Source organism: Schistocerca nitens, chromosome 2, assembly GCF_023898315.1.
Source record: "Schistocerca nitens isolate TAMUIC-IGC-003100 chromosome 2, iqSchNite1.1, whole genome shotgun sequence".
In the NCBI taxonomy this organism is placed as follows: domain Eukaryota; kingdom Metazoa; phylum Arthropoda; class Insecta; order Orthoptera; family Acrididae; genus Schistocerca; species Schistocerca nitens.
Genome location: NC_064615.1, coordinates 1,193,867,564 through 1,193,887,162, shown reverse-complemented (window position 1 = coordinate 1,193,887,162; position 19,599 = coordinate 1,193,867,564).

The following is a 19,599-nucleotide window of genomic DNA, read 5'->3' as shown; positions in this document are numbered from 1 at the left end:
CGTCAATGGGAAGGTCCAATGAATAGAGTATACCTGCAGAGGTGAATCGGAATGTAAAACTGGTGACACAGGAAACGCTCAAAACATAGACAGTAGGAAGACTCAGTCTTCCTGTACTTAAGTGGGCATTGTGTCTCTAATATTAAATTCCGAAGCGATTTCTGTGTTTCACTGACAATGGGAAGGTCCAATGGATACAGTAAACCTGCAGAGGTGCATGGGAATGTAAAACTGGTGACACAGGAAACGCTCAAAACATAGACAGTAGGAAGACTCAGTGTTCCTGTACTTAAGACGGCATTGTGTCTCTTATATATAATTCCGATGCAATTTCTGTGTTTCATCGACAATGGGAAGGTCCAAGGGATACAGTATACCTGTAGAGGTGCATCGGAATGTAAAACTGGTGACACTGCCAACGCTCAAAACATAGACCGTAAGAAGACTCAGTCTTCCTGTACTTAATTCGGCATTGTGTCTCTTATATTTATTTCCGATGCAATTTCTGTGTTTCATCGTGAATGGGAAGGTCCAAGGGATATAGTATACATGGAGTGGTGCATCGGAAAGTAAAACTGGTGACACAGGAAACGCTCAAAACATAGACAGTAGGAAGACTCAGTCTTCCTGTACTTAAGTGGGCATTGTGTCTCTAATATTAAATTCCGAAGCGATTTCTGTGTTTCACTGACAATGGGAAGGTCCAATGGATACAGTAAACCTGCAGAGGTGCATCAGAATGTAAAACTGGTGACACAGTAAACGCTCAAAACATAGACAGTAGGAAGACACAGTCTTCCAGAACATATGACGGCATTGTGTCTCTTATATTTAATTCCGATGCAATTTCTGTGTTTCATCATCAATGGGAAGGTCCAAGGGATACAGTAACCTGCAGAGGTGCATCGGAATGTAAAACTAGTGACACAGGAAACGCTCAAAACATAGACAGTAGGAAGACTCAGTCTTCCTGTACTTAAGTCGTCATTGTGTCTCATATATTTAATTCCGATGCAATTTCTGTGTTTCATCGTCAATGGGAAGGTCCAAGGGATACAGTAAACCTGCAGAAGTGCATCGGAATGTAAAACTGGTGACACAGGAAACGCTCAAAACATAGACAGTAGGAAGACTCAGTCTTCCTGTACTTAAGTCGGCATTGTGTCTCTTATATTTATTTCCGATGCAATTTCTGTGTATCATCGTGAATGGGAAAGTCCAACGGATATAGTATACATGGAGAGGCGCATCGGAAAGTAAAACTGATGACACAGGAAACGCTCAAAACATAGACAGTAGGAAAACTCAGCCTTCCTGTACTTAAGTCGGCATTGTGTCTCTTTTATTTAATTCCGATGCGATTTCTGTGTTTCATCGACAATGGGAAGGTCCAAGGGATACAGTAAACCGGCAGGGGTGCGTCCGAATGTAAAACTGGTGACACAGGAAACGCTCAAAACATAGACCGTAAGAAGACTCAGTTTTCTTGTACTTACGTCGGCGTTGTGTCTCTTATATTTAATTCCGATGAAATATCTGAGTTTCATCGTCAATGGGAAGGTCCAATGGATACAGTAAACCTGCAGAGGTGAATCGGATTGTAAAACTGGTGACACAGGAAACGCTCAAATCATAGACAGTGGGAAGACTCAGTCTTCCTGTACTTAAGTCGGCATTGTGTCTCTTATATTTATTTCCGATGAAAGTTCTGTGTTTCATCGTGGATGGGAAGGTCCAAGGGATATAGTAAACCTGCAGAGGTGCATTGGAAAGTAAAACTGATGACACAGGAAACGCTCAAAACATAGACAGTAGGAAGACTTAGTCTTCCTGTACTTAAGTCGGCATTGTTTCTCTTATATTTAATTCCGATGCAATTTCTGTGTTTCATCGTCACTGTGAAGATCCAAGGGATACAGTAAACCTGTAGAGGTGCATCGGAATGTAAAACTGGTGACACTGGAAACGCTCAAAACATAGACAGTAGGAAGACTCAGTCTTCCTGTACTTAATTCGGCATTGTGTCTCTTATATTTAATTCCGATGCAATTTCTGTGCTTCATCGACAATGGGAAGGTCCAAGGGATACAGTAAACCTGCAGAGGTGCATCAGAATGTAAAACTGGTGACACAGGAAACGCTCAAAACATAGACAGTAGGAAGACACAGTCTTCCAGAACATAAGACGGCATTGTGTCTCTTATATTTAACTCCGATGCAATTTCTGTGTTTCATCGTCAATGGGAAGGTCCAAGGGATACAGTAAACCTGCAGAGGTGCATCACAATGTAAAACTAGTGACACAGGAAACGCTCAAATCAAAGACAGTAGGAAGACTCAGTCTTTCTGTACTTAAGTCGGCATTGTGTCTCTTATATTTAATTCCGATGCAATTTCTGTGTTTCATCGTCAATGGGAAGGTCCAAGGGATACAGTAAACCTGCAGAGGTGCATCGGAATGTAAAACTGGTGACACAGGAAACACTCAAAACATAGACAGTAGGAAGACTCAGTCTTCCTGTACTTAAGTCGGCATTGTGTCTCTTATATTTATTTCCGATGCAATTTCGGTGTTTCATCGTGAATGGGAAGGTCAAAGGGATATAGTATACATGGAGAGGTGCATCGGAAAGTAAAACTGATGACACAGGAAACGCTTAAAACATAGACAGTAGGAGGACTCAGTCTTCCTGTACTTAAGTCGGCATTGTGTCTCTGATATTTAATTCCGATGCAATTTCTGTTTTTCATCGTAAATGGGAAGGGCCAAGGGATACAGTAAACCTGCAGAGGTGCATGGGAATGTAAAACTGGTGACACAGGAAACGCTCAAAACATAGACAGTAGGAAGACTCAGTGTTCCTGTACTTAAAACGGCATTGTGTCTCTTATATTTAATTCCGATGCAATTTCTGTGTTTCATCGACAATGGGAAGGTCCAAGGGATACAGTATACCTGTAGAGGTGCATCGGAATGTAAAACTGGTGACACTGCCAACGCTCAAAACATAGACCGTAAGAAGACTCAGTCTTCCTGTACTTAATTCGGCATTGTGTCTCTTATATTTAATTCCGATGCAATTTCTGTGTTTCATCGACAATGGGAAGGTCCAAGGGATACAGTAAACCTGCAGAGGTGCATCAGAATGTAAAACTGGTGACACAGTAAACGCTCAAAACATAGACAGTAGGAAGACACAGTCTTCCAGAACATAAGACGGCATTGTGTCTCTTATATTTAATTCCGATGCAATTTCTGTGTTTCATCGTCAATGGGAAGGTCCAAGGGATACAGTAAACCTGCAGAGGTGCATTGGAAAGTAAAACTGATGACACAGGAAACGCTCAAAACATAGACAGTAGGAAGACTTAGTCTTCCTGTACTTAAGTCGGCATTGTTTCTCTTATATTTAATTCCGATGCAATTTCTGTGTTTCATCGTCACTGTGAAGATCCAAGGGATACAGTAAACCTGTAGAGGTGCATCGGAATGTAAAACTGGTGACACTGGAAACGCTCAAAACATAGACAGTAGGAAGACTCAGTCTTCCTGTACTTAATTCGGCATTGTGTCTCTTATATTTAATTCCGATGCAATTTCTGTGCTTCATCGACAATGGGAAGGTCCAAGGGATACAGTAAACCTGCAGAGGTGCATCAGAATGTAAAACTGGTGACACAGGAAACGCTCAAAACATAGACAGTAGGAAGACACAGTCTTCCAGAACATAAGACGGCATTGTGTCTCTTATATTTAACTCCGATGCAATTTCTGTGTTTCATCGTCAATGGGAAGGTCCAAGGGATACAGTAAACCTGCAGAGGTGCATCACAATGTAAAACTAGTGACACAGGAAACGCTCAAATCAAAGACAGTAGGAAGACTCAGTTTTCCTGTACTTAAGTCGGCATTGTGTCTCTTATATTTAATTCCGATGCAATTTCTGTGTTTCATCGTCAATGGGAAGGTCCAAGGGATACAGTAAACCTGCAGAGGTGCATCGGAATGTAAAACTGGTGACACAGGAAACGCTCAAAACATAGACAGTAGGAAGACTCAGTCTTCCTGTACTTAAGTCGGCATTGTGTCTCTTATATTTATTTCCGATGCAATTTCGGTGTTTCATCGTGAATGGGAAGGTCAAAGGGATATAGTATACATGGAGAGGTGCATCGGTAAGTAAAACTGATGACACAGGAAACGCTTAAAACATAGACAGTAGTAAGACTCAGTCTTCCTGTACTTAAGTCGGCATTGTGTCTGTGATATTTAATTCCGATGCAATTTCTGTTTTTCATCGTAAATGGGAAGGGCCATGGGATACAGTAAACCTGCAGAGGTGCATCGGAATGTAAAACTGATGACACAGGAAACGCTCAATATATAGACAGTAGGAAGACTCAGTCTTCCTGTACTTAAGTGGGCATTGTGTCTTTTATATTTAATTCCGATGCGATTTCTGCGTTTCATCGACAATGGGAAGGTCCAAGGGATACAGTAAACCGGCAGGGGTGCATCGGAATGTAAAACTGGTGACACAGGAATCGCTCAAAACATAGACCGTAAGAAGACTCAGTTTTCTTGTACTTAAGTCGGCGTTGTGTCTCTTAAATTTAATTCCGATGAAATATCTGTGTTTCATCGTCAATGGGAAGGTCCAATGGATACAGTAAACCTGCAGAGGTGAATCGGAATGTAAAACTGGTGACACAGGAATCGCTCAAATCATAGACAGTGGGAAGACTCAGTCTTCCTGTACTTAATTCGGCATTGTGTCTCTTATATTTAATTCCGATGCAATTTCTGTGTTTCATCGACAATGGGAAGGTCCAAGGGATACAGTAAACCTGCAGAGGTGCATCAGAATGTAAAACTGGTGACACAGTAAACGCTCAAAACATAGACAGTAGGAAGACACAGTCTTCCAGAACATAAGACGGCATTGTGTCTCTTATATTTAATTCCGATGCAATTTCTGTGTTTCATCGTCAATGGGAAGGTCCAAGGGATACAGTAAACCTGCAGAGGTGCATTGGAAAGTAAAACTGATGACACAGGAAACGCTCAAAACATAGACAGTAGGAAGACTTAGTCTTCCTGTACTTAAGTCGGCATTGTTTCTCTTATATTTAATTCCGATGCAATTTCTGTGTTTCATCGTCACTGTGAAGATCCAAGGGATACAGTAAACCTGTAGAGGTGCATCGGAATGTAAAACTGGTGACACTGGAAACGCTCAAAACATAGACAGTAGGAAGACTCAGTCTTCCTGTACTTAATTCGGCATTGTGTCTCTTATATTTAATTCCGATGCAATTTCTGTGCTTCATCGACAATGGGAAGGTCCAAGGGATACAGTAAACCTGCAGAGGTGCATCAGAATGTAAAACTGGTGACACAGGAAACGCTCAAAACATAGACAGTAGGAAGACTCAGTCTTCCTGTACTTAAGTCGGCATTGTGTCTCTTATATTTATTTCCGATGCAATTTCTGTGTATCATCGTGAATGGGAAGGTCCAACGGATATAGTATACATGGAGAGGTGCATCGGAAAGTAAAACTGATGACACAGGAAACGCTCAAAACATAGACAGTAGGAAAACTCAGCCTTCCTGTACTTAAGTCGGCATTGTGTCTCTTATATTTAATTCCGATGCGATTTCTGTGTTTCATCGACAATGGGAAGGTCCAAGGGATACAGTAAACCGGCAGGGGTGCCTCCGAATGTAAAACTGGTGACACAGGAAACGCTGAAAACATAGACCGTAAGAAGACTCAGTTTTCTTGTACTTACGTCGGCGTTGTGTCTCTTATATTTAATTCCGATGAAATATCTGTGTTTCATCGTCAATGGGAAGGTCCAATGGATACAGTAAACCTGCAGAGGTGAATCGGAATGTAAAACTGGTGACACAGGAAACGCTCAAATCATAGACAGTGGGAAGACTCAGTCTTCCTGTACTTAAGTCGGCATTGTGTCTCTTATATTTATTTCCGATGAAAGTTCTGTGTTTCATCGTGGATGGGAAGGTCCAAGGGATATAGTAAACCTGCAGAGGTGCATCGGAATGTAAAACTGGTGACACTGGAAACGCTCAAAACATAGACAGTAGGAAGACTCAGTCTTCCTGTACTTAATTCGGCATTGTGTCTCTTATATTTAATTCCGATGCAATTTCTGTGCTTCATCGACAATGGGAAGGTCCAAGGGATACAGTAAACCTGCAGAGGTGCATCAGAATGTAAAACTGGTGACACAGGACACGCTCAAAACATAGACAGTAGGAAGACACAGTCTTCCAGAACATAAGACGGCATTGTGTCTCTTATATTTAACTCCGATGCAATTTCTGTGTTTCATCGTCAATGGGAATGTCCAAGGGATACAGTAAACCTGCAGAGGTGCATCACAATGTAAAACTAGTGACACAGGAAACGCTCAAATCAAAGACAGTAGGAAGACTCAGTTTTCCTGTACTTAAGTCGGCATTGTGTCTCTTATATTTAATTCCGATGCAATTTCTGTGTTTCATCGTCAATGGGAAGGTCCAAGGGATACAGTAAACCTGCAGAGGTGCATCGGAATGTAAAACTGGTGACACAGGAAACGCTCAAAACATAGACAGTAGGAAGACTCAGTCTTCCTGTACTTAAGTCGGCATTGTGTCTCTTATATTTATTTCCGATGCAATTTCGGTGTTTCATCGTGAATGGGAAGGTCAAAGGGATATAGTATACATGGAGAGGTGCATCGGAAAGTAAAACTGAAGACACAGGAAACGCTTAAAACATAGACAGTAGTAAGACTCAGTCTTCCTGTACTTAAGTCGGCATTGTGTCTCTGATATTTAATTCCGATGCAATTTCTGTTTTTCATCGTAAATGGGAAGGGCCAAGGGATACAGTAAACCTGCAGAGGTGCATCGGAATGTAAAACTGATGACACAGGAAACGCTCAATATATAGACAGTAGGAAGACTCAGTCTTCCTGTACTTAAGTGGGCATTGTGTCTTTTATATTTAATTCCGATGCGATTTCTGCGTTTCATCGACAATGGGAAGGTCCAAGGGATACAGTAAACCAGCAGAGGTGCATCGGAATGTAAAACTGGTGACACAGGAAACGCTCAAAACATAGACCGTAAGAAGACTAAGTTTTCTTCTACTTAAGTCGGCGTTGTGTCTCTTATATTTAATTCCGATGCAATTTCTGTTTTTCATCGTCAATGGGAAGGTCCAATGGATAGAGTAAACCTGCAGAGGTGAATCGGAATGTAAAACTGGTGACACAGGAAACGCTCAAAACATAGACAGTAGGAAGACTCAGTCTTCCTGTACTTAAGTCGGCATTGTGTCTCTTATATTTAATTCCGATGCGATTTCTGTGTTTCATCGACAATGGGAAGGTCCAAGGGATACAGTAAACCGGCAGGGGTGCATCGGAATGTAAAACTGGTGACACAGGAAACGCTCAAAACATAGACCGTAAGAAGACTCAGTTTTCTTGTACTTAAGTCGGCATTGTGTCTCTTATATTTATTTCCGATGCAATTTCGGTGTTTCATCGTGAATGGGAAGGTCAAAGGGATATAGTATACATGGAGAGGTGCATCGGTAAGTAAAACTGATGACACAGGAAACGCTTAAAACATAGACAGTAGTAAGACTCAGTCTTACTGTACTTAAGTCGGCATTGTGTCTGTGATATTTAATTCCGATGCAATTTCTGTTTTTCATCGTAAATGGGAAGGGCCAAGGGATACAGTAAACCTGCAGAGGTGCATCGGAATGTAAAACTGATGACACAGGAAACGCTCAATATATAGACAGTAGGAAGACTCAGTCTTCCTGTACTTAAGTGGGCATTGTGTCTTTTATATTTAATTCCGATGCGATTTCTGCGTTTCATCGACAATGGGAAGGTCCAAGGGATACAGTAAACCGGCAGGGGTGCATCGGAATGTAAAACTGGTGACACAGGAATCGCTCAAAACATAGACCGTAAGAAGACTCAGTTTTCTTGTACTTAAGTCGGCGTTGTGTCTCTTAAATTTAATTCCGATGAAATATCTGTGTTTCATCGTCAATGGGAAGGTCCAATGGATACAGTAAACCTGCAGAGGTGAATCGGAATGTAAAACTGGTGACACAGGAATCGCTCAAATCATAGACAGTGGGAAGACTCAGTCTTCCTGTACTTAAGTCGGCATTGTGTCTCTTATATTTATTTCCGATGAAAGTTCTGTGTTTCATCGTGAATGGGAAGGTCCAAGGGATATAGTAAACCTGCAGAGGTGCATTGGAAAGTAAAACTGATGACACAGGAAACGCTCAAAACATAGACAGTAGGAAGACTCAGTCTTCCTGTACTTAAGTCGGCATTGTGTCTCTTATATTTATTTCCGATGCAATTTCTGTGTATCATCGTGAATGGGAAGGTCCAACGGATATAGTATACATGGAGAGGTGCATCGGAAAGTAAAACTGATGACACAGGAAACGCTCAAAACATAGACAGTAGGAAAACTCAGCCTTCCTGTACTTAAGTCGGCATTGTGTCTCTTATATTTAATTCCGATGCGATTTCTGTGTTTCATCGACAATGGGAAGGTCCAAGGGATACAGTAAACCGGCAGGGGTGCCTCCGAATGTAAAACTGGTGACACAGGAAACGCTGAAAACATAGACCGTAAGAAGACTCAGTTTTCTTGTACTTACGTCGGCGTTGTGTCTCTTATATTTAATTCCGATGAAATATCTGTGTTTCATCGTCAATGGGAAGGTCCAATGGATACAGTAAACCTGCAGAGGTGAATCGGAATGTAAAACTGGTGACACAGGAAACGCTCAAATCATAGACAGTGGGAAGACTCAGTCTTCCTGTACTTAAGTCGGCATTGTGTCTCTTATATTTATTTCCGATGAAAGTTCTGTGTTTCATCGTGGATGGGAAGGTCCAAGGGATATAGTAAACCTGCAGAGGTGCATCGGAATGTAAAACTGGTGACACTGGAAACGCTCAAAACATAGACAGTAGGAAGACTCAGTCTTCCTGTACTTAATTCGGCATTGTGTCTCTTATATTTAATTCCGATGCAATTTCTGTGCTTCATCGACAATGGGAAGGTCCAAGGGATACAGTAAACCTGCAGAGGTGCATCAGAATGTAAAACTGGTGACACAGGACACGCTCAAAACATAGACAGTAGGAAGACACAGTCTTCCAGAACATAAGACGGCATTGTGTCTCTTATATTTAACTCCGATGCAATTTCTGTGTTTCATCGTCAATGGGAAGGTCCAAGGGATACAGTAAACCTGCAGAGGTGCATCACAATGTAAAACTAGTGACACAGGAAACGCTCAAATCAAAGACAGTAGGAAGACTCAGTTTTCCTGTACTTAAGTCGGCATTGTGTCTCTTATATTTAATTCCGATGCAATTTCTGTGTTTCATCGTCAATGGGAAGGTCCAAGGGATACAGTAAACCTGCAGAGGTGCATCGGAATGTAAAACTGGTGACACAGGAAACGCTCAAAACATAGACAGTAGGAAGACTCAGTCTTCCTGTACTTAAGTCGGCATTGTGTCTCTTATATTTATTTCCGATGCAATTTCGGTGTTTCATCGTGAATGGGAAGGTCAAAGGGATATAGTATACATGGAGAGGTGCATCGGAAAGTAAAACTGATGACACAGGAAACGCTTAAAACATAGACAGTAGTAAGACTCAGTCTTCCTGTACTTAAGTCGGCATTGTGTCTCTGATATTTAATTCCGATGCAATTTCTGTTTTTCATCGTAAATGGGAAGGGCCAAGGGATACAGTAAACCTGCAGAGGTGCATCGGAATGTAAAACTGATGACACAGGAAACGCTCAATATATAGACAGTAGGAAGACTCAGTCTTCCTGTACTTAAGTGGGCATTGTGTCTTTTATATTTAATTCCGATGCGATTTCTGCGTTTCATCGACAATGGGAAGGTCCAAGGGATACAGTAAACCAGCAGAGGTGCATCGGAATGTAAAACTGGTGACACAGGAAACGCTCAAAACATAGACCGTAAGAAGACTAAGTTTTCTTCTACTTAAGTCGGCGTTGTGTCTCTTATATTTAATTCCGATGCAATTTCTGTTTTTCATCGTCAATGGGAAGGTCCAATGGATAGAGTAAACCTGCAGAGGTGAATCGGAATGTAAAACTGGTGACACAGGAAACGCTCAAAACATAGACAGTAGGAAGACTCAGTCTTCCTGTACTTAAGTCGGCATTGTGTCTCTTATATTTAATTCCGATGCGATTTCTGTGTTTCATCGACAATGGGAAGGTCCAAGGGATACAGTAAACCGGCAGGGGTGCATCGGAATGTAAAACTGGTGACACAGGAAACGCTCAAAACATAGACCGTAAGAAGACTCAGTTTTCTTGTACTTAAGTCGGCATTGTGTCTCTTATATTTATTTCCGATGCAATTTCGGTGTTTCATCGTGAATGGGAAGGTCAAAGGGATATAGTATACATGGAGAGGTGCATCGGTAAGTAAAACTGATGACACAGGAAACGCTTAAAACATAGACAGTAGTAAGACTCAGTCTTCCTGTACTTAAGTCGGCATTGTGTCTGTGATATTTAATTCCGATGCAATTTCTGTTTTTCATCGTAAATGGGAAGGGCCAAGGGATACAGTAAACCTGCAGAGGTGCATCGGAATGTAAAACTGATGACACAGGAAACGCTCAATATATAGACAGTAGGAAGACTCAGTCTTCCTGTACTTAAGTGGGCATTGTGTCTTTTATATTTAATTCCGATGCGATTTCTGCGTTTCATCGACAATGGGAAGGTCCAAGGGATACAGTAAACCGGCAGGGGTGCATCGGAATGTAAAACTGGTGACACAGGAATCGCTCAAAACATAGACCGTAAGAAGACTCAGTTTTCTTGTACTTAAGTCGGCGTTGTGTCTCTTAAATTTAATTCCGATGAAATATCTGTGTTTCATCGTCAATGGGAAGGTCCAATGGATACAGTAAACCTGCAGAGGTGAATCGGAATGTAAAACTGGTGACACAGGAATCGCTCAAATCATAGACAGTGGGAAGACTCAGTCTTCCTGTACTTAAGTCGGCATTGTGTCTCTTATATTTATTTCCGATGAAAGTTCTGTGTTTCATCGTGAATGGGAAGGTCCAAGGGATATAGTAAACCTGCAGAGGTGCATTGGAAAGTAAAACTGATGACACAGGAAACGCTCAAAACATAGACAGTAGGAAGACTCAGTCTTCCTGTACTTAAGTCGGCATTGTGTCTCTTATATTTATTTCCGATGCAATTTGTGTGTATCATCGTGAATGGGAAGGTCCAACGGATATAGTATACATGGAGAGGTGCATCGGAAAGTAAAACTGATGACACAGGAAACGCTCAAAACATAGACAGTAGGAAAACTCAGCCTTCCTGTACTTAAGTCGGCATTGTGTCTCTTATATTTAATTCCGATGCGATTTCTGTGTTTCATCGACAATGGGAAGGTCCAAGGGATACAGTAAACCGGCAGGGGTGCCTCCGAATGTAAAACTGGTGACACAGGAAACGCTGAAAACATAGACCGTAAGAAGACTCAGTTTTCTTGTACTTACGTCGGCGTTGTGTCTCTTATATTTAATTCCGATGAAATATCTGTGTTTCATCGTCAATGGGAAGGTCCAATGGATACAGTAAACCTGCAGAGGTGAATCGGAATGTAAAACTGGTGACACAGGAAACGCTCAAATCATAGACAGTGGGAAGACTCAGTCTTCCTGTACTTAAGTCGGCATTGTGTCTCTTATATTTATTTCCGATGAAAGTTCTGTGTTTCATCGTGGATGGGAAGGTCCAAGGGATATAGTAAACCTGCAGAGGTGCATCGGAATGTAAAACTGGTGACACTGGAAACGCTCAAAACATAGACAGAAGGAAGACTCAGTCTTCCTGTACTTAATTCGGCATTGTGTCTCTTATATTTAATTCCGATGCAATTTCTGTGCTTCATCGACAATGGGAAGGTCCAAGGGATACAGTAAACCTGCAGAGGTGCATCAGAATGTAAAACTGGTGACACAGGACACGCTCAAAACATAGACAGTAGGAAGACACAGTCTTCCAGAACATAAGACGGCATTGTGTCTCTTATATTTAACTCCGATGCAATTTCTGTGTTTCATCGTCAATGGGAAGGTCCAAGGGATACAGTAAACCTGCAGAGGTGCATCACAATGTAAAACTAGTGACACAGGAAACGCTCAAATCAAAGACAGTAGGAAGACTCAGTTTTCCTGTACTTAAGTCGGCATTGTGTCTCTTATATTTAATTCCGATGCAATTTCTGTGTTTCATCGTCAATGGGAAGGTCCAAGGGATACAGTAAACCTGCAGAGGTGCATCGGAATGTAAAACTGGTGACACAGGAAACGCTCAAAACATAGACAGTAGGAAGACTCAGTCTTCCTGTACTTAAGTCGGCATTGTGTCTCTTATATTTATTTCCGATGCAATTTCGGTGTTTCATCGTGAATGGGAAGGTCAAAGGGATATAGTATACATGGAGAGGTGCATCGGAAAGTAAAACTGATGACACAGGAAACGCTTAAAACATAGACAGTAGTAAGACTCAGTCTTCCTGTACTTAAGTCGGCATTGTGTCTCTGATATTTAATTCCGATGCAATTTCTGTTTTTCATCGTAAATGGGAAGGGCCAAGGGATACAGTAAACCTGCAGAGGTGCATCGGAATGTAAAACTGATGACACAGGAAACGCTCAATATATAGACAGTAGGAAGACTCAGTCTTCCTGTACTTAAGTGGGCATTGTGTCTTTTATATTTAATTCCGATGCGATTTCTGCGTTTCATCGACAATGGGAAGGTCCAAGGGATACAGTAAACCAGCAGAGGTGCATCGGAATGTAAAACTGGTGACACAGGAAACGCTCAAAACATAGACCGTAAGAAGACTAAGTTTTCTTCTACTTAAGTCGGCGTTGTGTCTCTTATATTTAATTCCGATGCAATTTCTGTTTTTCATCGTCAATGGGAAGGTCCAATGGATAGAGTAAACCTGCAGAGGTGAATCGGAATGTAAAACTGGTGACACAGGAAACGCTCAAAACATAGACAGTAGGAAGACTCAGTCTTCCTGTACTTAAGTCGGCATTGTGTCTCTTATATTTAATTCCGATGCGATTTCTGTGTTTCATCGACAATGGGAAGGTCCAAGGGATACAGTAAACCGGCAGGGGTGCATCGGAATGTAAAACTGGTGACACAGGAAACGCTCAAAACATAGACCGTAAGAAGACTCAGTTTTCTTGTACTTAAGTCGGCGTTGTGTCTCTTAAATTTAATTCCGATGAAATATCTGTGTTTCATCGTCAATGGGAAGGTCCAATGGATACAGTAAACCTGCAGAGGTGAATCGGAATGTAAAACTGGTGACACAGGAAACGCTCAAATCATAGACAGTGGGAAGACTCAGTCTTCCTGTACTTAAGTCGGCATTGTGTCTCTTATATTTATTTCCGATGAAAGTTCTGTGTTTCATCGTGAATGGGAAGGTCCAAGGGATATAGTAAACCTGCAGAGGTGCATTGGAAAGTAAAACTTATGACACAGGAAACGCTCAAAACATAGACAGTAGGAAGACTTAGTCTTCCTGTACTTAAGCCGGCATTGTGTCTCTTATATTTAATTCCGATGCAATTTCTGTGTTTCATCGTCACTGTGAAGATCCAAGGGATACCGTAAACCTGTAGAGGTGCATCGGAATGTAAAACTGGTGACACTGGAAACGCTCAAAACATAGACAGTAGGAAGACTCAGTCTTCCTGTACTTAATTCGGCATTGTGTCTCTTATATTTAATTCGGATGCGATTTCTGTGTTTCATCGACAATGGGAAGGTCCAAGGGATACAGTAAACCTGCAGAGGTGCATCAGAATGTAAAACTGGTGACACAGGAAACGCTCAAAACATAGACAGTAGGAAGACACAGTCTTCCAGAACATAAGACGGCAATGTGTCTCTTATATTTAACTCCGATGCAATTTCTGTGTTTCATCGTCAATGGGAAGGTCCAAGGGATACAGTAAACCTGCAGAGGTGCATCGCAATGTAAAACTAGTGACACAGGAAACGCTCAAATCAAAGACAGTAGGAAGACTCAGTCTTCCTGTACTTAAGTCGGCATTGTGTCTCTTATATTTAATTCCGATGCAATTTCTGTGTTTCATCGTCAATGGGAAGGTCCAAGGGATACAGTAAACCTACAGAGGTGCATCGGAATGTAAAACTGGTGACACAGGAAACGCTCAAAACATAGACAGTAGGAAGACTCAGTCTTCCTGTACTTAAGTCGGCATTGTGTCTCTTATATTTATTTCCGATGCAGTTTCTGTGTTTCATCGTGAATGGGAAGGTCCAAGGGATATAGTATACATGGAGAGGTGCATCGGAAAGTAAAACTGATGACACAGGAAACGCTCAAAACATAGACAGTAGGAAGACTCAGCCTTCCTGTACTTAAGTCGGCATTGTGTCTCTTATATTTAATTCCGATGCAATTTCTGTTTTTCATCGTCAATGGGAATGGCCAAGGGATACAGTAAACCAGCAGAGGTGCATCGGAATGTAAAACTGGTGACACAGGAAACGCTCAAAACATAGACCGTAAGAAGACTAAGTTTTCTTCTACTTAAGTCGGCGTTGTGTCTCTTATATGTAATTCCGATGCAATTTCTGTTTTTCATCGTCAATGGGAAGGTCCAATGGATAGAGTAAACCTGCAGAGGTGAATCGGAATGTAAAACTGGTGACACAGGAAACGCTCAAAACATAGACAGTAGGAAGACTCAGTCTTCCTGTACTTAAGTCGGCATTGTGTCTCTTATATTTCATTCCGATGCGATTTCTGTGTTTCATCGACAATGGGAAGGTCCAAGGGATACAGTAAACCGGCAGGGGTGCATCGGAATGTAAAACTGGTGACACAGGAAACGCTCAAAACATAGACCGTAAAAAGACTCAGTTTTCTTGTCCTTAAGTCGGCGTTGTGTCTCTTAAATTTACTTCCGATGAAATATCTGTGTTTCATCGTCAATGGGAAGGTCCAATGGATACAGTAAACCTGCAGAGGTGAATCGGAATGTAAAACTGGTGACACAGGAAACGCTCAAATCATAGACAGTAGGAAGACTCAGTCTTCCTGTACTTAAGTCGGCATTGTGTCTCTTATATTTATTTCCGATGAAATTTCTGTGTTTCATCGTGAATGGGAAGGTCCAAGGGATATAGTAAACCTGCAGAGGTGCATCGGAAAGTAAAACTAATTTAACAGGAAACGCTCAAAACATAGACAGTAGGAATACTTAGTCATCCTATACTTAAGTCGGCATTGTGTCTCTTATATTTAATTCCGATGCAATTTCTGTGTTTCATCGTCACTGTGAAGGTCCAAGGGTTACAGTAAACCTGTAGAGGTGCATCGGAATGTGAAACTGGTGACACTGGAAACGCTCAAAACATAGACAGTAGGAAGACTCAGTCTTCCTGTACTTAATTCGGCATTGTGTCTCTTATATTTAATTCCGATGCAATTTCTGTGTTTCATCGACAATGGGAAGGTCTAAGGGATACAGTAAACCTGCAGAGGTGCATCAGAATGTAAAACTAGTGACACAGGAAACGCTCAAAACATAGACAGTAGGAAGACACAGTCTTCCAGAACATAAGACAGCATTGCGTCTCTTATATTTAATTCCGATGCAATTTCTGTGTTTCATCGTCAATGGGAAGGTCCAATGGATACAGTAAACCTGCAGAGGTGATTCGGAATGTAAAACTGGTGACACAGGAAACGCTCAAATCACAGACAATAGGAGGACTCAGTCTCCCTGTACTTAAGTCGGCATTGTGTCTCTTATATTTATTTCCGATGAAATTTCTGTGTTTCATCGTGAATGGTAAGGTCCAAGGGATATAGTAAACCTGCAGAGGTGCATCGGAAATTAAAACTAATGACACAGGAAACGCTCAAAACATAGACAGTAGGAAGACTCAGTCTTCCTGTACTTAAGTCGGCATTGTGTATCTTATATTTAATTCCGATGCAATTTCTGTGTTTCATCGACTATGGGAAGGTCCAAGGGATACAGTAAACCTGCAGAGGTGCATCAGAATGTAAAACTGGTGACACAGGAAACGCTCAAAACATAGACAGTAGGAAGACACAGTCTTCCAGAACATAAGACGGCATTGAGTCTCTTATATTTAATTCCGATGCAATTTCTGTGTTTCATCGTCAACGGGAAGGTCCAAGGGATACAGTAAACCTGCAGAGGTGCATCAGAATGTAGAACTAGTGACGCAGGAAACGCTCAAAACATAGACAGTAGGAAGACTCAGTTTTCCTGTACTTAAGTCGGCATTGTGTCTCTTATATTTAATTCCGATGCAATTTCTGTGTTTCATCGTCAATGGAAAGATCCAAGGGATACAGTAAACCTGCAGAGGTGCATCGGAATGTAAAACTGGTGACACAGGAAACGCTCAAAACATAGACAGTAGGAAGACTCAGTCTTCCTGTACTTAAGTCGGCATTGTGTCTCTTATATTTATTTCCGATGCAATTTCTGTGTTTCATCGTGAATGGGAAGGTCCAAGGGATATAGTAAACCTGCAGAGGTGAATCGGAATGTAAAACTGGTGACACAGGAAACGCTCAAATCATAGACAGTGGGAAGACTCAGTCTTCCTGTACTTAAGTCGGCATTGTGTCTCTTATATTTATTTCCGATGAAAGTTCTGTGTTTCATCGTGAATGGGAAGGTCCAAGGGATATAGTAAACCTGCAGAGGTGCATTGGAAAGTAAAACTGATGACACAGGAAACGCTCAAAACATAGACAGTAGGAAGACTTAGTCTTCCTGTACTTAAGTCGGCATTGTGTATCTTATATTTAACTCCGATGCAATTTCTGTGTTTCATCGTCAATGGGAAGGTCCAAGGGATACAGTAAACCTGCAGAGGTGCATCGCAATGTAAAACTAGTGACACAGGAAACGCTCAAATCAAAGACAGTAGAAAGACTCAGTCTTCCTGTACTTAAGTCGGCATTGTGTCTCTTATATTTAATTCCGATGCAATTTCTGTTTTTCATCGTCAATGGGAAGGGCCAAGGGATACAGTAAACCTGCAGAGGTGCATCGGAATGTAAAACTGATGACACAGGAAACGCTCAATATATAGACAGTAGGAAGACTCAGTCTTCCTGTACTTAAGTGGGCATTGTGTCTTTTATATTTAATTCCTATGCGATTTCTGCGTCTCATCGACAATGGGAAGGTCCAAGGGATACAGTAAACCAGCAGAGGTGCATCGGAATGTAAAACTGGTGACACAGGAAACGCTCAAAACATAGACCGTAAGAAGACTACGTTTTCTTCTACTTAAGTCGGCGTTGTGTCTCTTATATTTAATTCCGATGCAATTTCTGTTTTTCATCGTCAATGGGAAGGTCCAATGGATAGAGTAAACCTGCAGAGGTGAATCGGAATGTAAAACTGGTGACACAGGAAACGCTCAAAACATAGACAGTAGGAAGACTCAGTCTTCATGTATTTAAGTCGGCATTGTGTCTCTTATATTTAATTCCGATGCGATTTCTGTGTTTCATCGTGAATGGGAAGGTCCAAGGGATATAGTATACATGGAGAGGTGCATCGGAAAGTAAAACTGATGACACAGGAAACGCTCAAAACATAGACAGTAGGAAGACTCAGTCTTCCTGTACTTAAATCGGCATTGTGTCTCTTATATTTATTTCCGATGCAATTTCTGTGTTTCATCGTGAATGGGAAGGTCCAAGGGATATAGTATACATGGAGAGGTGCATCCGAAAGTAAAACTGATGACACAGGAAACGCTCAAAACATAGACAGTAGGAAGACTCAGTCTTCCTGTACTTAAGTCGGCATTGTGTCTCTTATATTTAATTCCGATGCAATTTCTGTGTTTCATCGACAATGCGAAGGTCTAAGGGATACAGTAAACCTGCAGAGGTGCATCAGAATGTAAAACTAGTGACACAGGAAACGCTCAAAACATAGACAGTAGGAAGACACAGTCTTCCAGAACATAAGACGGCATTGTGTCTCTTATATTTAATTCCGATGCAATTTCTGTGTTTCATCGACAATGGGAAGGTCCAAGGGATACAGTAAACCTGCAGAGGTGCATCGGAATGTAAAACTAGTGACACAGGAAACGCTCAAAACATAGACAGTAGGAAGACTCAGTCTTCCTGTACTTAAGTCGGCATTGTGTCTCTTATATTTAATTCCGATGCAATTTCTTTGTTTCATCGTCAATGGGAAGGTCCAAGGGATACAGTAAACCTGCAGAGGTGCATCGGAATGTAAAACTGGTGACACAGGAAACGCTCAAAACATAGACAGTAGGAAGACTCAGTCTTCCTGTACTTAAGTCGGCATTGTGTCTCTTATACTTATTTCCGATGCAATTGCTGTGTTTCATCGTGAATGGGAAGGTCCAAGGGATATAGTATACATGAGAGGTGCATCGGAAAGTAAAACTGATGACACAGGAAACGCTCAAAACATAGACAGTAGGAAGACTCAGTCTTCCTGTACTTAAGTCGGCATTGTGTCTCTTATATTTATTTCCGATGCAATTTGTGTGTATCATCGTGAATGGGAAGGTCCAACGGATATAGTATACATGGAGAGGTGCATCGGAAAGTAAAACTGATGACACAGGAAACGCTCAAAACATAGACAGTAGGAAAACTCAGCCTTCCTGTACTTAAGTCGGCATTGTGTCTCTTATATTTAATTCCGATGCGATTTCTGTGTTTCATCGACAATGGGAAGGTCCAAGGGATACAGTAAACCGGCAGGGGTGCCTCCGAATGTAAAACTGGTGACACAGGAAACGCTGAAAACATAGACCGTAAGAAGACTCAGTTTTCTTGTACTTACGTCGGCGTTGTGTCTCTTATATTTAATTCCGATGAAATATCTGTGTTTCATCGTCAATGGGAAGGTCCAATGGATACAGTAAACCTGCAGAGGTGAATCGGAATGTAAAACTGGTGACACAGGAAACGCTCAAATCATAGACAGTGGGAAGACTCAGTCTTCCTGTACTTAAGTCGGCATTGTGTCTCTTATATTTATTTCCGATGAAAGTTCTGTGTTTCATCGTGGATGGGAAGGTCCAAGGGATATAGTAAACCTGCAGAGGTGCATCGGAATGTAAAACTGGTGACACTGGAAACGCTCAAAACATAGACAGAAGGAAGACTCAGTCTTCCTGTACTTAATTCGGCATTGTGTCTCTTATATTTAATTCCGATGCAATTTCTGTGCTTCATCGACAATGGGAAGGTCCAAGGGATACAGTAAACCTGCAGAGGTGCATCAGAATGTAAAACTGGTGACACAGGACACGCTCAAAACATAGACAGTAGGAAGACACAGTCTTCCAGAACATAAGACGGCATTGTGTCTCTTATATTTAACTCCGATGCAATTTCTGT